This window comes from Scyliorhinus torazame, chromosome 16 (assembly GCF_047496885.1).
Source record: "Scyliorhinus torazame isolate Kashiwa2021f chromosome 16, sScyTor2.1, whole genome shotgun sequence".
NCBI classification, from domain to species: domain Eukaryota; kingdom Metazoa; phylum Chordata; class Chondrichthyes; order Carcharhiniformes; family Scyliorhinidae; genus Scyliorhinus; species Scyliorhinus torazame.
The window spans coordinates 75,959,406-75,973,659 of record NC_092722.1 but is presented as its reverse complement, the minus strand read 5'-3'; the positions used below and the strand labels follow the sequence as shown (position 1 = coordinate 75,973,659).

General features: G+C 66.6%; 1 protein-coding gene across 2 annotated transcripts in view; it reads left to right on the top strand.

Moving 5' to 3' along the window:
* The first annotated feature begins 2,791 nt into the window (after positions 1 to 2,791).
* The window catches only part of LOC140392882 (uncharacterized), a 30,350-nt gene continuing 18,887 nt past the window's right edge, over positions 2,792 to 14,254 (top strand). The window contains exon 1 of one of the 2 annotated variants that reach the window (XM_072478641.1): positions 2,792 to 2,929. The gene's annotated coding sequence lies outside the window, so the exon portion shown is untranslated. Of the gene's footprint in view, positions 2,930 to 14,139 lie in introns of those variants that run through there. The other variant, XM_072478640.1, reaches the window with a different exon arrangement.

Here is a 14,254-nt window from a genome sequence, read left to right as displayed (position 1 = left end):
TCCCCCGCCTCCCCAACCTCGCCCCCTCTCCACCGCCTCGACCCCTCTCCACCGCCTCGCCTCCTCTCCCCCGCCTCGCCCCCTCTCACCCGCCTCGCCCCCTCTCCCCGCCTCGCCAACTCTCCCCGCCTCGCCCCCTCTCCCCCACCTCGCCCCTCTGACCCGCCTCACCCCCTCTCCCGTGCTTCGCCCCCTCTCCCGTGCTTCGCCCCCTCTCCCGTGCTTCGCCCCCTCTCCCGTGCTTCGCCCCCTCTCCCCCGCCTCGCCAACTCTCCCCGCCTCGCCCCCTCTCCCCCACCTCGCCCCTCTGACCCGCCTCACCCCCTCTCCCGTGCTTCGCCCCCTCTCCCGTGTTTCGCCCCCTCTCCCGTGCTTCGCCCCCTCTCCCCCGCCTCGCCTCCTCTCCCCGCCTCGCCTCCTCTCCCCCGCCTCGCCTCCTCTCCCCCACCTCGCCCCCTCTCACCCACCTCGCCCCCTCTCCCCCGCCTCGCCCCCTCTCCCCCACCTTGCCCCCTCTCACCCGCCTCGCCCCCTCTCCCCGCCTCGCCAACTCTCCCCGCCTCGCCAACTCTCCCCGCCTCGCCCCCTCTCCCCCACCTCGCCCCCTCTCCCCCACCTCGCCCCCTCTCCCCAGCCTCGCCCACCTCTCCCCCGCCTCGACCCCTCCCCCCCGCCTTGCCCCCTCTCCCCACCTCGCCCCCTCTCCCCACCTCGCCCCCTCTCCCCGCCTCACCAACTCTTCCCCGCCTCACCCCTCTCCCCCACCTCGCCCCCTCTCACCCGCCTCGCCCCCTCTCACCCGCCTCGCCCCCTCTCACCCGCCTCGCCCCCTCTCCTCCGCCTCGCCCCCTCTCCTCCGCCTCGCCCCCTCTCCCCCGCCTCGCCCCCTATCCCCCGCCTCGCCCCCTCTCCCCCGCCTCGCCCCCTCTCCCCCGCCTTGCCCCCTGTCCCCGTCTCGCTCCCTCTCCCCCGCCTCGCCCCCTGTCCCCCGCCTCGCCCCCTGTCCCCGCCTCGCCCGCTCTCCCCGCCTCGCCCCCTCTCCCCGCCACGCCCCCTATCCCCGCCTCGTCCCCTCTCCCCGCCTCACGCCCTCTCCTCGCCTCACCCCCTCTCCTCGCCTCACCCCCTCACCCCCGCCTCACCCCCTCTCCCCGCCTCGCCGCCTCTCCCCGCCTCATCCCCTCTCCCCGCCTCGTCCCCTCTCCCCCCCTCGCTCCCCTCCCCGCCTCCCCCACCTCGCCCTCTCTCCCCCGCCTCGTCCCCTCTCTCCGCCTCGTCCCCTCTCCCCCCCTCGCTCCCCTCACTGCCTCCCCCACCTCGCCCTCTCTCCCCCGCCTCGTCCCCTCTCTCCGCCTCGTCCCCTCTCCCCCCCTCGCTCCCCTCACTGCCTCCCCCGCCTCCCCAACCTCGCCCCCTCTCCACCGCCTCGACCCCTCTCCACCGCCTCGCCCCCTCTCCCCCGCCTCGCACCCTCTCACCCGCCTCGCCCCCTCTCCCCGCCTCGCCAACTCTCCCCGCCTCGCCCCCTCTCCCCCACCTCGCCCCTCTCCCCCGCCTCGCTCCCTGTCCCCCGCCTCGCCCCCTCTCCCCCGCCTCTTCCTCCTCCGCCCCTTCCTCCTCCACCACTTCCCCCACTGCCCCTCAGTCTGCCCCACCTTGTAATCCCGCACCATGTCCACCGCCTCATCCTTTCTCTGTCCCCCCCCCCCACCGTTTGCCCCTCGCCTGCCCCGCACCGTCTCCAGCGCCTCATGCCTTGCTTCCTCACCCCTCACCTCCATCCATAATGCCCTCTTTCTCCCGGACAGACCAGCTGGATCAGTTGGAGAGAGTTTTCCGGGATGATCATTATCCCGACAGCGACAAACGGAAGGAAATCGCCCAGAATGTCGGAGTGACCACCCAAAAAATCATGGTGAGTGTGACAGCCCTCCCATCTGCGACCCCACCCCCTTCTCCCTCCCCCTCGCCCCTCCCTCCGCCTCGCCCCTCCCTCCCCCTCGTCCCTCCCCCCCTCGCCCCTCTCCCCCTCCCTCCCCCTCACCCCTCCCTCCCCCTCACCCCTCCCCCTCCCCTCGCCCCTCGCCTCCCCCTCGCCCCTCTCCCTCCCTCCCCCTCACCCCTCCCTCCCCCTCACCCCTCCCTCCCCCTCGCCCCTCACCCTCCCTCCCCCTCACCCCTCCCTCCCCCTCACCCCTCCCCTCCCCCTCCCTCCCCCTCCCCCTCCCTCCCTCTCGCCCCTCGCCCTCCCTCCCCCTCACCCCTCTCCCTCCCCCTCGCCCCACCCCTCCTCCTCCCCCTCCCCCTCCCCCTCCCTCCCCCTCGCCCCTCGCCCCTCACCCCTCGTCCCTCCCCCTCGCCCCTCCCCCTCGCCCCTCCCCCTCCCTCCCCCTTCCTCCCCCTCACCCCTCCCTCCCCCTCACCCCTCCCCTACCCTCGCCCCTCGCCTCCCCCTCGCCCCTCTCCCTCCCTCCCCTCACCCCTCCCTCCCCCTCGCCCCTCGCCCTCCCTCACCCTCACCCCTCCCTCCCCCTCACCCCTCCCTCCCCTCACCCCTCCCCCTCCCCCTCCCTCCCCCTCCCCCTCCCTCCCCCTCACCCCTCTCCCTCCCCCTCGCCCCTCCCCCTCCCTCCCCCTCCCCATCCCCCTCACCCTCACCCCTCCCCCTCCCTCCCCCTCGCCCTCTCTCCCCCTCACCCCTCTCCCTCCCCCTCCCCCTCCACTCCCTCCCCCTTGCTGTTAACCGTTGGATCTTTCTCGCTCAGGTCTGGTTTCAGAATCGACGAGCGAAGTGGAGGAAAGTAGAGAGGAGTATGGAGAAGTTGTCCCGGCTCCCGGTCAGAAGCAGCTCGGTCCCATATCCGGGAGTTCAGCCAGCGCCCATCGCCCCTTACCCCATCACCCTGGCGCTCAGCACCAACCTCAGCAGGTACTGTCTGCCCCTCTGCCTGACCCCCTCTGCCTGACCCCCTCTGCCTGACCCCCTCTCTCTGCCCCCCTCTCTCTGCCCCCCGCTCTGCCCCCATCTCTCTGCCCCCCACTCTGCCCCCTCTCTCTCTGCCCCCATCTCTCTGCCCCCCACTCTGCCCCCCTCTCTCTGCCCCCCGCTCTGCCCCATCTCTCTGCCCCCCGCTCTGCCCCCCTCTCTCTGCCCCCCACTCTGCCCCCCTCTGTCTGCCCCCTCTCTCTCTGCCCCCCCACTCTGCCCCCTCTCTCTCTGCCCCCTCTCTCTGCCCCCTCTCTCTGCCCCCCTCTCTCTGCCCCCCCTCTCTCTGCCCCCCTCTCTCTGCCCCCCTCTCTCTGCCCCCCTCTCTCTGCCCCCCTCTCTCTGCCCCCCGCTCTGCCCCCCTCCCTCTGCAACCCGCTCTGCCCCCCTCTCTCTGCCCCCCGCTCTGCCCCCATCTCGCTGCCCCCTCTCTCTGCCCCCCTCTCTCTGCCCCCCTCTCTCTGCCCCCTCTCTCTGCCCCCCTCTCTCTGCCCCCTCTCTCTGCCCCGCTCTCTCTCTGCCCCGCTCTCTCTCTGCCCCACTCTCTCTCTGCCCCCCTCTCTCTGCCCCCTCTCTCTGCCCCCTCTCCCTGCCCCCCTCTCTCTGCCCCCTCTCTCTGCCACCCTCTCTCTGCCCCCTCTCTCTCTGCCCCCTCTCTCTCTGCCCCCTCTCTCTCTGCCCCCTCTCTCTCTGCCCCCTCTCTCTCTGCCCCCTCTCACTCTGCCCCCCCTCTCTCTCTCCCTCTCTCTGCCCCCTCCCTCTCTGCCCCCCTGTCTCTCTGCCCCCCTGTCTCTCTGCCCCCCCTCTCTCTGCCCCCCCCTCTCTCTGCCCCCCTCTCTCTCTGCCCCCCTCTCTCTCTGCCCCCCTCTCTCTCTGCCCCCCCTCTCTCTCTGCCCCCCTCTCTCTCTGCCCCCCTCTCTCACTGCCCCCTCTCTCACTGCCCCCCCTCTCTGCTCCCCTCTCTCTCTGCCCCATCTCCCTCTGCCCCCCTCTCTCTCTCTGCCCCCCTCTCTCTCTCTGCCCCCCTCTCTCTCTGCCCCCTCTCTCTCTGCCCCCCTCTCTGTCTGCTCCCCCTCTCTCTCTGCCCGCCCCTCTCTCTGCCCCCCCTCTCTCACTGCCCCCCTCTCTCACTGCCCCCCTCTCTCACTGCCCCCCTCTCTCACTGCCCCCCTCTCTCTCTGCCCCCCCTCTCTCTCTGCCCCCTCTCTCTCTGCCCCCCCTCTCTCTCTGCCCCCCTCTCTCTCTGCCCCCCTCTCTCTCTGCCCCCCTCTCTCTCTGCCCCCCTCTCTCTCTGCCCCCCTCTCTCTCTGCCGCCTTCTCTCTCTGCCGCCTTCTCTCTATGCCCCCCTCTCTGCCCCCCTCTCTCTGCCCCCCTCTCTCTGCCCCCCTCTCTCTCTGCCCCCTCTCTCTCTGCCCCCCTCTCTCTCTGCCCCCTCTCTCTCTGCCCCCCCTCTCTCCCTGCCCCCTCTCTCTCCCCCTCTCTCTGCCCCCCCCTCTCTGCCCCCCTCTCTCTCTGCCCCCCTCTCTCCCTGCCCCCCTCTCTCTCTGCCCCCTCTCTCTCTGCCCCCTCTCTCTCTGCCCCCCTCTCTCTCTGCCCCCCTCTCTCTCTGCCCCCCTCTCTCTCTGCCCCCTCTCTCTCTGCCCCCCTCTCTCTCTGCCCCCCTCTCTCTCTGCCCCCCTCTCTCTCTGCCCCACTCTCTCACTGCCCCCTCTCTCTCTGCCCCCCTCTCTCTGCCCCCTCACTCTCTGCCCCCCTCTCTATCTGCCCCCTCTCTCTGCCCCCCCTCTCTCTGCCCCCCTCCCTCTGCCCCCCCTCTTGCTGCCCCCCCTCTCTCTGCCCCTCTCTCTCTGCCCCCCTCTCTCTGCCCCCTCTCTCTGCCCCCCTCTCTCTCTGCCCCCCTCTCTCCCTGCCCCCCTCTCTCCCTGCCCCCCCTCTCTCCCTGCCCCCCTCTCTCCCTGCCCCCCTCTCTCCCTGCCCCCCTCTCTCCCTGCCCCCCTCTCTCCCTGCCCCCCTCTCTCCCTGCCCCCCTCTCTCCCTGCCCCCCTCTCTCCCTGCCCCCCTCTCTCCCTGCCCCCCTCTCTCTCTGCCCCCCTCTCTGCCCCCCTCTCTCTGCCCCCCTCTCTCTGCCCCCCTCTCTCTGCCCCCCTCTCTCTGCCCCCTCTCTCTGCCCCCTCCCTCTGCCCCCTCTCTCTGCCCCCTCTCTCTGCCCCCCTCTCTCTCTGCCCCCTCTCTCTCTGCCCCCCTCACTCTCTGCGCCCCTCTCTCTCTGCCCCCTCTCTCTCTGCCCCCCTCTCTCTCTGCCCCCCTCTCTCTCTGCCCCCCTCTCTCTCTGCCCCCCGTCTCTCTCTGCCCCCCTCTCTCTCCCTCTCTCTGCCTCCCTCTCTGCCCCCCTCTCTCTCTGCCCCCCCTCTCTCTGCCCCCCCCTCTCTCACTGCCCCCCTCTCTCACTGCCCCCCTCTCTCACTGCCCCCCTCTCTCACTGCTCCCCTCTCTCACTGCTCCCCTCTCTCTCTGCCCCCCTCTCTCTCTGCCCCCTCTCTCTCTGCCCCCCCCTCTCTCTCTGCCCCCCTCTCTCTCTGCCCATCTCTCTCACTGCTCCCCTCTCTCTCTGCCCCCCTCTCGCTCTGCCCCCCTCTCTCTCTGCCCCCCTCTCTCTCTGCCCCCCTCTCTCTCTCTCTGCCCCCTCTCTCTCTGCCCCCCTCTCTCGGCCCCCCTCTCTCGGCCCCCCTCTCTCTGCCCCTCTCTCTGCCCCTCTCTCTGCCCCTCTCTCTGCACTTCTCTCTGCACCCCTCTCTCTGCACCCCTCTCTCTGCCCCCCCTCTCTCTGCCCCCCTCTCTCTCTGCCCCCCTCTCTCTCTGCCCCCTCTCTCTCTGCCCCCTCTCTCTCTGCCCCCCTCTCTCTCTGCCCCCCTCTCTCTGCCCCCACTCTCTCTGCCCCCTCCCTCTCTCCCTGCCCCTCTCTCTCTGCCCCTCTCTCTCTGCCCCCTCTCTCTGCCCCCTCTCTCTTTGCCCCCTCTCTCTATGCCCCCTCTCTCCCTGCCCCCTCTCTCTCTGCCCCCCCCTCCCTGCCCCCCTCTCTCTGCCACCCCCTCTCTCTGCCCCCTCTCTCTGCCCCCACTCTCTCTGCCCCCTCCCTCTCTCTCTGCCCCTCTCTCTCTGCCCCCTCTCTCTCTGCCCCCTCTCTCTCTGCCCCCCCTCTCTCTGCCCCCCTCTCTCTGCCCCCCTCTCTCTGCCCCCCCTCTCTCTGCCCCCCTCTCTCTGCCCCCCTCTCTCTGCCCCCCTCTCTCTGCCCCCTCGCTCTGCCCCCTCTCTCTCTGCCCCCTCTCTCTCTGCCCCACTCTCTCTCTGCCCCCTTTCTCTCTGCCCCCCTCTCTCTGCCGCCCCTCTCCGCCCCCCCTCTCTGCCCCCCTCTCTCTGCCCCCCTCTCTCTGCCCCCCTCTCTCTGCCTCCCCCTCTCTGCCTCCCTCTCTCTGCCTCCGTCTCTCTGCCCCCCTCTCTCTGCCCCCTCTCTCTGCCCCCTCTCTCTGCCCCCCTCTCTCTGCCCCCCCTTTCTCTCTGCCACCTCTCTCTCTCTGCCCCCTCTCTCTGTGCCCCCTCTCTCTCTGCCCCCTCTCTCTCTGCCCCCCTCTCTCTCTGCCCCCATCTCTCTCTGCCCCCATCTCTCTCTGCCCCCCTCTCTCTCTGCCCCCTCTCTCTCTGCCCCCTCTCTCTCTGCCCCCTCTCTCTCTGCCCCCCCTCTCTCTCCCGCTCTCTCTGCCCCCTCCCTCTCTGCCCCCCTCTCTCTCTGCCCCCGTCTCTCTCTGCCCCCCCTCTCTCTCTGCCCCCTCTCTCTCTGCCCCCCTCTCTCTCTGCCCCCCCTCTCTCTCTGCCCCCCTCTCTCACTGCCCCCTCTCTCACTGCCCCCCCTCTCTGCTCCCCTCGCTCTCTGCCCCCTCTCTCTCTGCCCCCCTCTCTCTCTGCCCCCCCTCTCTCTGCCCCCCCTCTCTCTGCCCCCCCTCTCTCTGCCCCCCCTATCTCTGCCCCCTCTCTCTCTGCCCCCTCTCTCTCTCTCTGCCCCACCCTCTCTCTGCCCCCCTCTCTCTCTGCCCCCTCTCTCTCTGCCCCCCTCTCTCTCTGCCCCCCTCTCTCTCTGCCCCCCTCTCTCTCTGCCCCACTCTCTCACTGCCCCCTCTCTCTCTGCCCCCCTCTCTCTGCCCCCTCACTCTCTGCCCCCCTCTCTATCTGCCCCCTCTCTCTGCCCCCCCTCTCTCTGCCCCCCTCCCTCTGCCCCCCCTCTTGCTGCCCCCCCTCTCTCTGCCCCTCTCTCTCTGCCCCCCTCTCTCTGCCCCCTCTCTCTGCCCCCCTCTCTCTCTGCCCCCCTCTCTCCCTGCCCCCCTCTCTCCCTGCCCCCCCTCTCTCCCTGCCCCCCTCTCTCCCTGCCCCCCTCTCTCCCTGCCCCCCTCTCTCCCTGCCCCCCTCTCTCCCTGCCCCCCTCTCTCCCTGCCCCCCTCTCTCCCTGCCCCCCTCTCTCCCTGCCCCCCTCTCTCCCTGCCCCCCTCTCTCTCTGCCCCCCTCTCTGCCCCCCTCTCTCTGCCCCCCTCTCTCTGCCCCCCTCTCTCTGCCCCCCTCTCTCTGCCCCCTCTCTCTGCCCCCTCCCTCTGCCCCCTCTCTCTGCCCCCTCTCTCTGCCCCCCTCTCTCTCTGCCCCCTCTCTCTCTGCCCCCCTCACTCTCTGCGCCCCTCTCTCTCTGCCCCCTCTCTCTCTGCCCCCCTCTCTCTCTGCCCCCCTCTCTCTCTGCCCCCCTCTCTCTCTGCCCCCCGTCTCTCTCTGCCCCCCTCTCTCTCCCTCTCTCTGCCTCCCTCTCTGCCCCCCTCTCTCTCTGCCCCCCCTCTCTCTGCCCCCCCCTCTCTCACTGCCCCCCTCTCTCACTGCCCCCCTCTCTCACTGCCCCCCTCTCTCACTGCTCCCCTCTCTCACTGCTCCCCTCTCTCTCTGCCCCCCCTCTCTCTCTGCCCCCTCTCTCTCTGCCCCCCCCTCTCTCTCTGCCCCCCTCTCTCTCTGCCCATCTCTCTCACTGCTCCCCTCTCTCTCTGCCCCCCTCTCGCTCTGCCCCCCTCTCTCTCTGCCCCCCTCTCTCTCTGCCCCCCTCTCTCTCTCTCTGCCCCCTCTCTCTCTGCCCCCCTCTCTCGGCCCCCCTCTCTCGGCCCCCCTCTCTCTGCCCCTCTCTCTGCCCCTCTCTCTGCCCCTCTCTCTGCACTTCTCTCTGCACCCCTCTCTCTGCACCCCTCTCTCTGCCCCCCCTCTCTCTGCCCCCCTCTCTCTCTGCCCCCTCTCTCTCTGCCCCCTCTCTCTCTGCCCCCCTCTCTCTCTGCCCCCCTCTCTCTGCCCCCACTCTCTCTGCCCCCTCCCTCTCTCTCTGCCCCTCTCTCTCTGCCCCTCTCTCTCTGCCCCCTCTCTCTGCCCCCTCTCTCTTTGCCCCCTCTCTCTATGCCCCCTCTCTCCCTGCCCCCTCTCTCTCTGCCCCCCCTCCCTGCCCCCCTCTCTCTGCCACCCCCTCTCTCTGCCCCCTCTCTCTGCCCCCACTCTCTCTGCCCCCTCCCTCTCTCTCTGCCCCTCTCTCTCTGCCCCCTCTCTCTCTGCCCCCTCTCTCTCTGCCCCCCCTCTCTCTGCCCCCCTCTCTCTGCCCCCCTCTCTCTGCCCCCCCTCTCTCTGCCCCCCTCTCTCTGCCCCCCTCTCTCTGCCCCCCTCTCTCTGCCCCCTCTCTCTCTGCCCCCTCTCTCTCTGCCCCCTCTCTCTCTGCCCCACTCTCTCTCTGCCCCCTTTCTCTCTGCCCCCCTCTCTCTGCCGCCCCTCTCCGCCCCCCCTCTCTGCCCCCCTCTCTCTGCCCCCCTCTCTCTGCCCCCCTCTCTCTGCCTCCCCCTCTCTGCCTCCCTCTCTCTGCCTCCGTCTCTCTGCCCCCCTCTCTCTGCCCCCTCTCTCTGCCCCCTCTCTCTGCCCCCCTCTCTCTGCCCCCCCTTTCTCTCTGCCACCTCTCTCTCTCTGCCCCCTCTCTCTGTGCCCCCTCTCTCTCTGCCCCCTCTCTCTCTGCCCCCCTCTCTCTCTGCCCCCATCTCTCTCTGCCCCCATCTCTCTCTGCCCCCCTCTCTCTCTGCCCCCTCTCTCTCTGCCCCCTCTCTCTCTGCCCCCTCTCTCTCTGCCCCCCCTCTCTCTCCCGCTCTCTCTGCCCCCTCCCTCTCTGCCCCCCTCTCTCTCTGCCCCCGTCTCTCTCTGCCCCCCCTCTCTCTCTGCCCCCTCTCTCTCTGCCCCCCTCTCTCTCTGCCCCCCCTCTCTCTCTGCCCCCCTCTCTCACTGCCCCCTCTCTCACTGCCCCCCCTCTCTGCTCCCCTCGCTCTCTGCCCCCTCTCTCTCTGCCCCCCTCTCTCTCTGCCCCCCTCTCTCTCTCTGCCCCCCTCTCTCTCTGCCCCCCTCTCTCTCTGCCCCCCTCTCTGTCTGCCCCCTCTCTCTCTCTGCCCCCTCTCTCTCTGCCTCCTCTCTCTGCCCCCCTCTCTCTCTGCCCCCTCTCTCTCTGCCCCCCTCTCTCTCTGCCCCCCCTCTCTCTGCCCCCCCTCTCTCTGCCCCCCCTCTCTCTGCCCCCCCTATCTCTGCCCCCTCTCTCTCTGCCCCCTCTCTCTCTCTCTGCCCCACCCTCTCTCTGCCCCCCTCTCTTTGCCCCCCTCTCTCTGCCCCCCTCTCTCTGCCCCCTCTCTCTCTGCCCCCCTCTCTCTCTGCCCCTCTCTCTCTGCCCCCCTCTCTCTGCCCCCCTCTCTCTCTGCCCCCCTCTCTCTCTGCCCCCCCTCTCTCTGCCCCCCTCTCTCTGCCCCCCTCTCTCTCTGCCCCCCCTCTCTCTCTGCCCCCCCTCTCTCTCTGCCCCCCCCCTCTCTCTGCCCCCCTCTCTCTCTGCCCCCCTCTCTGTCTGCCCCCTCTCTCTCTCTGCCCCCTCTCTCCCTGCCCCCTCTCTCTCTGCCCCCCCCTCCCTGCCCCCCTCTCTCTGCCACCCCCTCTCTCTGCCCCCTCTCTCTGCCCCCACTCTCTCTGCCCCCTCCCTCTCTCTCTGCCCCTCTCTCTCTGCCCCCTCTCTCTCTGCCCCCTCTCTCTCTGCCCCCCCTCTCTCTGCCCCCCTCTCTCTGCCCCCCTCTCTCTGCCCCCCCTCTCTCTGCCCCCCTCTCTCTGCCCCCCTCTCTCTGCCCCCCTCTCTCTGCCCCCTCGCTCTGCCCCCTCTCTCTCTGCCCCCTCTCTCTCTGCCCCACTCTCTCTCTGCCCCCTCTCTCTCTGCCCCCCTCTCTCTGCCGCCCCTCTCCGCCCCCCCTCTCTGCCCCCCTCTCTCTGCCCCCCTCTCTCTGCCCCCCTCTCTCTGCCTCCCCCTCTCTGCCTCCCTCTCTCTGCCTCCGTCTCTCTGCCCCCCTCTCTCTGCCCCCTCTCTCTGCCCCCTCTCTCTGCCCCCCTCTCTCTGCCCCCCCTTTCTCTCTGCCACCTCTCTCTCTCTGCCCCCTCTCTCTGTGCCCCCTCTCTCTCTGCCCCCTCTCTCTCTGCCCCCCTCTCTCTCTGCCCCCATCTCTCTCTGCCCCCATCTCTCTCTGCCCCCCTCTCTCTCTGCCCCCTCTCTCTCTGCCCCCTCTCTCTCTGCCCCCTCTCTCTCTGCCCCCCCTCTCTCTCCCGCTCTCTCTGCCCCCTCCCTCTCTGCCCCCCTCTCTCTCTGCCCCCGTCTCTCTCTGCCCCCCCTCTCTCTCTGCCCCCTCTCTCTCTGCCCCCCTCTCTCTCTGCCCCCCCTCTCTCTCTGCCCCCCTCTCTCACTGCCCCCTCTCTCACTGCCCCCCCTCTCTGCTCCCCTCGCTCTCTGCCCCCTCTCTCTCTGCCCCCCTCTCTCTCTGCCCCCCTCTCTCTCTCTGCCCCCCTCTCTCTCTGCCCCCCTCTCTCTCTGCCCCCCTCTCTGTCTGCCCCCTCTCTCTCTCTGCCCCCTCTCTCTCTGCCTCCTCTCTCTGCCCCCCTCTCTCTCTGCCCCCTCTCTCTCTGCCCCCCTCTCTCTCTGCCCCCCCTCTCTCTGCCCCCCCTCTCTCTGCCCCCCCTCTCTCTGCCCCCCTATCTCTGCCCCCTCTCTCTCTGCCCCCTCTCTCTCTCTCTGCCCCACCCTCTCTCTGCCCCCCTCTCTTTGCCCCCCTCTCTCTGCCCCCCTCTCTCTGCCCCCTCTCTCTCTGCCCCCCTCTCTCTCTGCCCCTCTCTCTCTGCCCCCCTCTCTCTGCCCCCCTCTCTCTCTGCCCCCCTCTCTCTCTGCCCCCCCTCTCTCTGCCCCCCTCTCTCTGCCCCCCTCTCTCTCTGCCCCCCCTCTCTCTCTGCCCCCCCTCTCTCTCTGCCCCCCCCTCTCTCTGCCCCCCTCTCTCTGCCCCCCTCTCTCTCTGCCCCCCCTCTCTCTCTGCCCCCCCCTCTCTCTCTGCCCCCTCTGTCTGCCCCCCGCTCTCTGCCCTGGCAGACATGATGACGTGTCAGCAATTATCAATTCCTTGCCTGGAGTGCACACACGCTGGACGTCGTATCTATGAAGTTTCAGGATTCGCTGTAACCTGGGCGTCATGTCATTCAAATCCTTATGAATGATATGGACAAGTGGTCTGTGGTCAGTTTCGACTGTAAATGTAGAAAGACCATAAACATAATCATGAGAACACCCGTCAGTAAACCCAAGGATTCCTTCTCTCTTCGGGTGTACTGTTGTTGCTCAGTAGGCGGCATTGCTCGGGAAGCACAGACAACTGGTAACCAGAAAGGATTGTCATCTTTCTGTAACAGAACTGCTCCTATCCCGCTCTGACTTGCATCAGTTGAGATTTTTGTTACTCTGTTGGGGTCAAAGAAAGAAAGAAGAGGTGGAGTAGTCAATTGTGGCTTCAGATCCATCCATTCTTTTTGATGAGTGTCAGCCCATGCAAATGTGGTGGACCTTTTGATGAGATTTCTTAAATAAGTAGAGGTTGGGAACGAACCTTTCCAGAAAATTCACAACACCTAAGAATCTCAACACAGCTTTCTTGTCCTCTGGTACTTTCATTTGTTGTATGTCATCAACCTTGTCATCGTCGGGTTGCACACCATGTTCTTAAATCTGGCGCGAAATTCTCCGTAATCGGTGCGATGTCCGCCGACCGGCGCCAAAAACGGCGCAAATCAGTCCGGCATCGCGCCGCCCCAAAGGTGCGGAATCCTCCGCATCTTGAGGGACCGAGCCCTCATCTTGAGGGGCTAGGCCCGCACCGGACTGATTTCCGCCCCGCCAGCTGGCACGGGAATGACTTTGCCGTGCGGCGCATGCGCAGGAGCGTCAGCGGCCGCTCACGGCATCCCCGTGCATGCGCAGTGGAGGGGGTCTCTTCCGCCTCCGCCATGGTGGAGACCATGGCGAAGGCGGAAGGAAAAGAGTGCCCCCACGGCACAGGCCCACCCGCGGGTCAGTGGGCCCCGATCGCAGGCTAGGCCACCGTGGGGGCACCCCCCCGGGGCCAGATCGCCCCGCGCCCCCACCCCCCCCAGGACCCCGGAGCCCGCCCGCGCCGCCTTGACCCGCCGGTAAGAGAGGTGGTTTAATCCACGCCGGCGGGACAGGCATTCTAGCAGCGGGACTTTGGCCCATCCGGGCCGGTGAATCTCCGGTGCCGGAGAATTCGGCAACCGGCGGGGGCGGGATTCACGCCAGCTCCCGGCCATTCTCCGACCCGGCGGGGGGGGGGGTCGGAGAATCCCGCCCCTGGTCTAGAAGGAACTTCAGAGTTAAGATTCCAAAACTACATTTGGCTCTATTCTGTTTCAAACCTAATGTAGGTACTCTTTGAAATATTTGTAAGAACCTTGAATTGTGTTCTGCTTGTGGCGATGACCAGACAATGTCATCCACATACACTCGTACACCTTCAATACCTTCAGTCATCTGTTCCATCACTCGATGAAAAATCTCGGATGCTTTGATAATTCCAAATGGCATCCTGTTGAAACAGTATCGCCCAAACGGTGTGTTGACCGTACACAATGCCTTGCTGGTGTCATCCAACTGCATTTGCCAAAATCCCCAGGAGGCATCCGGTTTGGAAAAACCTTTAGTATTCGCCATCTCAATGGTGATTTCTTCTCTATTGAGTACAGGATAGTGCTCTTTCTTAATATTTTTATTAAGATCTTTAGGATCGATGCATATCCTTAATTCCCCGGAAGGTTTTTTTGCACACACCATGGAACTGACCCAGTCAGTCGGTTTTGTAATTTTAGATATCATGCCTAGCTTTTGCATACGTGCAAGTTCTTGCTTCAATCTCTCCCGAAGCGGCAGGAAATCTTCTCCGAGGGTGTACCACCGGTTTGGCATCTGGCTGTAACTGAATTTTATATTGATAGGGAAGAGTACCCATGCCTTCAAAGATGTGCGGAAGGCAATCCAGAATTCCTTGTATGTCGTCTTGAACAGGTGGAGGAGATAAACTCGCACTATAAATCCTCTGAATTGCGCACCAAAGAGTGAAGATTTGTTTGAATCAACAATCTCAAATCTTAGAGACGTAGCAGTGTCGTGATTGGTTACCAACAAACTGCACAATCCCACTGAGGTGATTGCATTGCCATTGTAGTCACACAATTGACAATTTGATTTCTTGATTTTAGGAGTTTGCTTCAGTTGCGAAAGGTCATTCCTGTTGGGCAGGTTTGCAGAAGCTCCAGTGTCAAGTTTAAATTTGATTTGAGAATCATTGACTTGAAGTACTGTGTTCCATTCTGTGTCTGTGCTGATACTCCTTAAATACAGAGAACTGGTGGCTCCATATAGTGTTAGATTTATACAGAGATATAATTATTAGTCCTTCACTAACATGACTATATACATATCATTACACTCTCTCTCTCTCTCTCTCCCTCTGCCCCTATCTTTCTGTATGTCTGTCTCTCTCTCTCGCCCTGTCTCTCTCTCGCCCTGTCTCTCTCTCTCGCCCTGTCTCTCTCTCTCGCCCTGTCCCTCTCTCTCGCCCTGTCTCTCTCTCGCCCTGTCTCTCTCCTTCGCCCTGTCTCTCTCTCTCTCGCTCTGTCTCTCTCTCGCCCTGTCTCTCTCTCGCCCTGTCTCTCTCTCGCCCTGTCTCTCTCGCGCCCTGTTTCTCTCTCGCCCTGTCTCTCTCTCTCTCGCCCTGTCTCTCTCTCTCTCGCCCTGTCTCTCTCTCTCTCGCCCTGTCTCTCTCTCTCTCGCCCTGTCTCTCTCTCGACCTGTCTCTCTCTCTCGACCT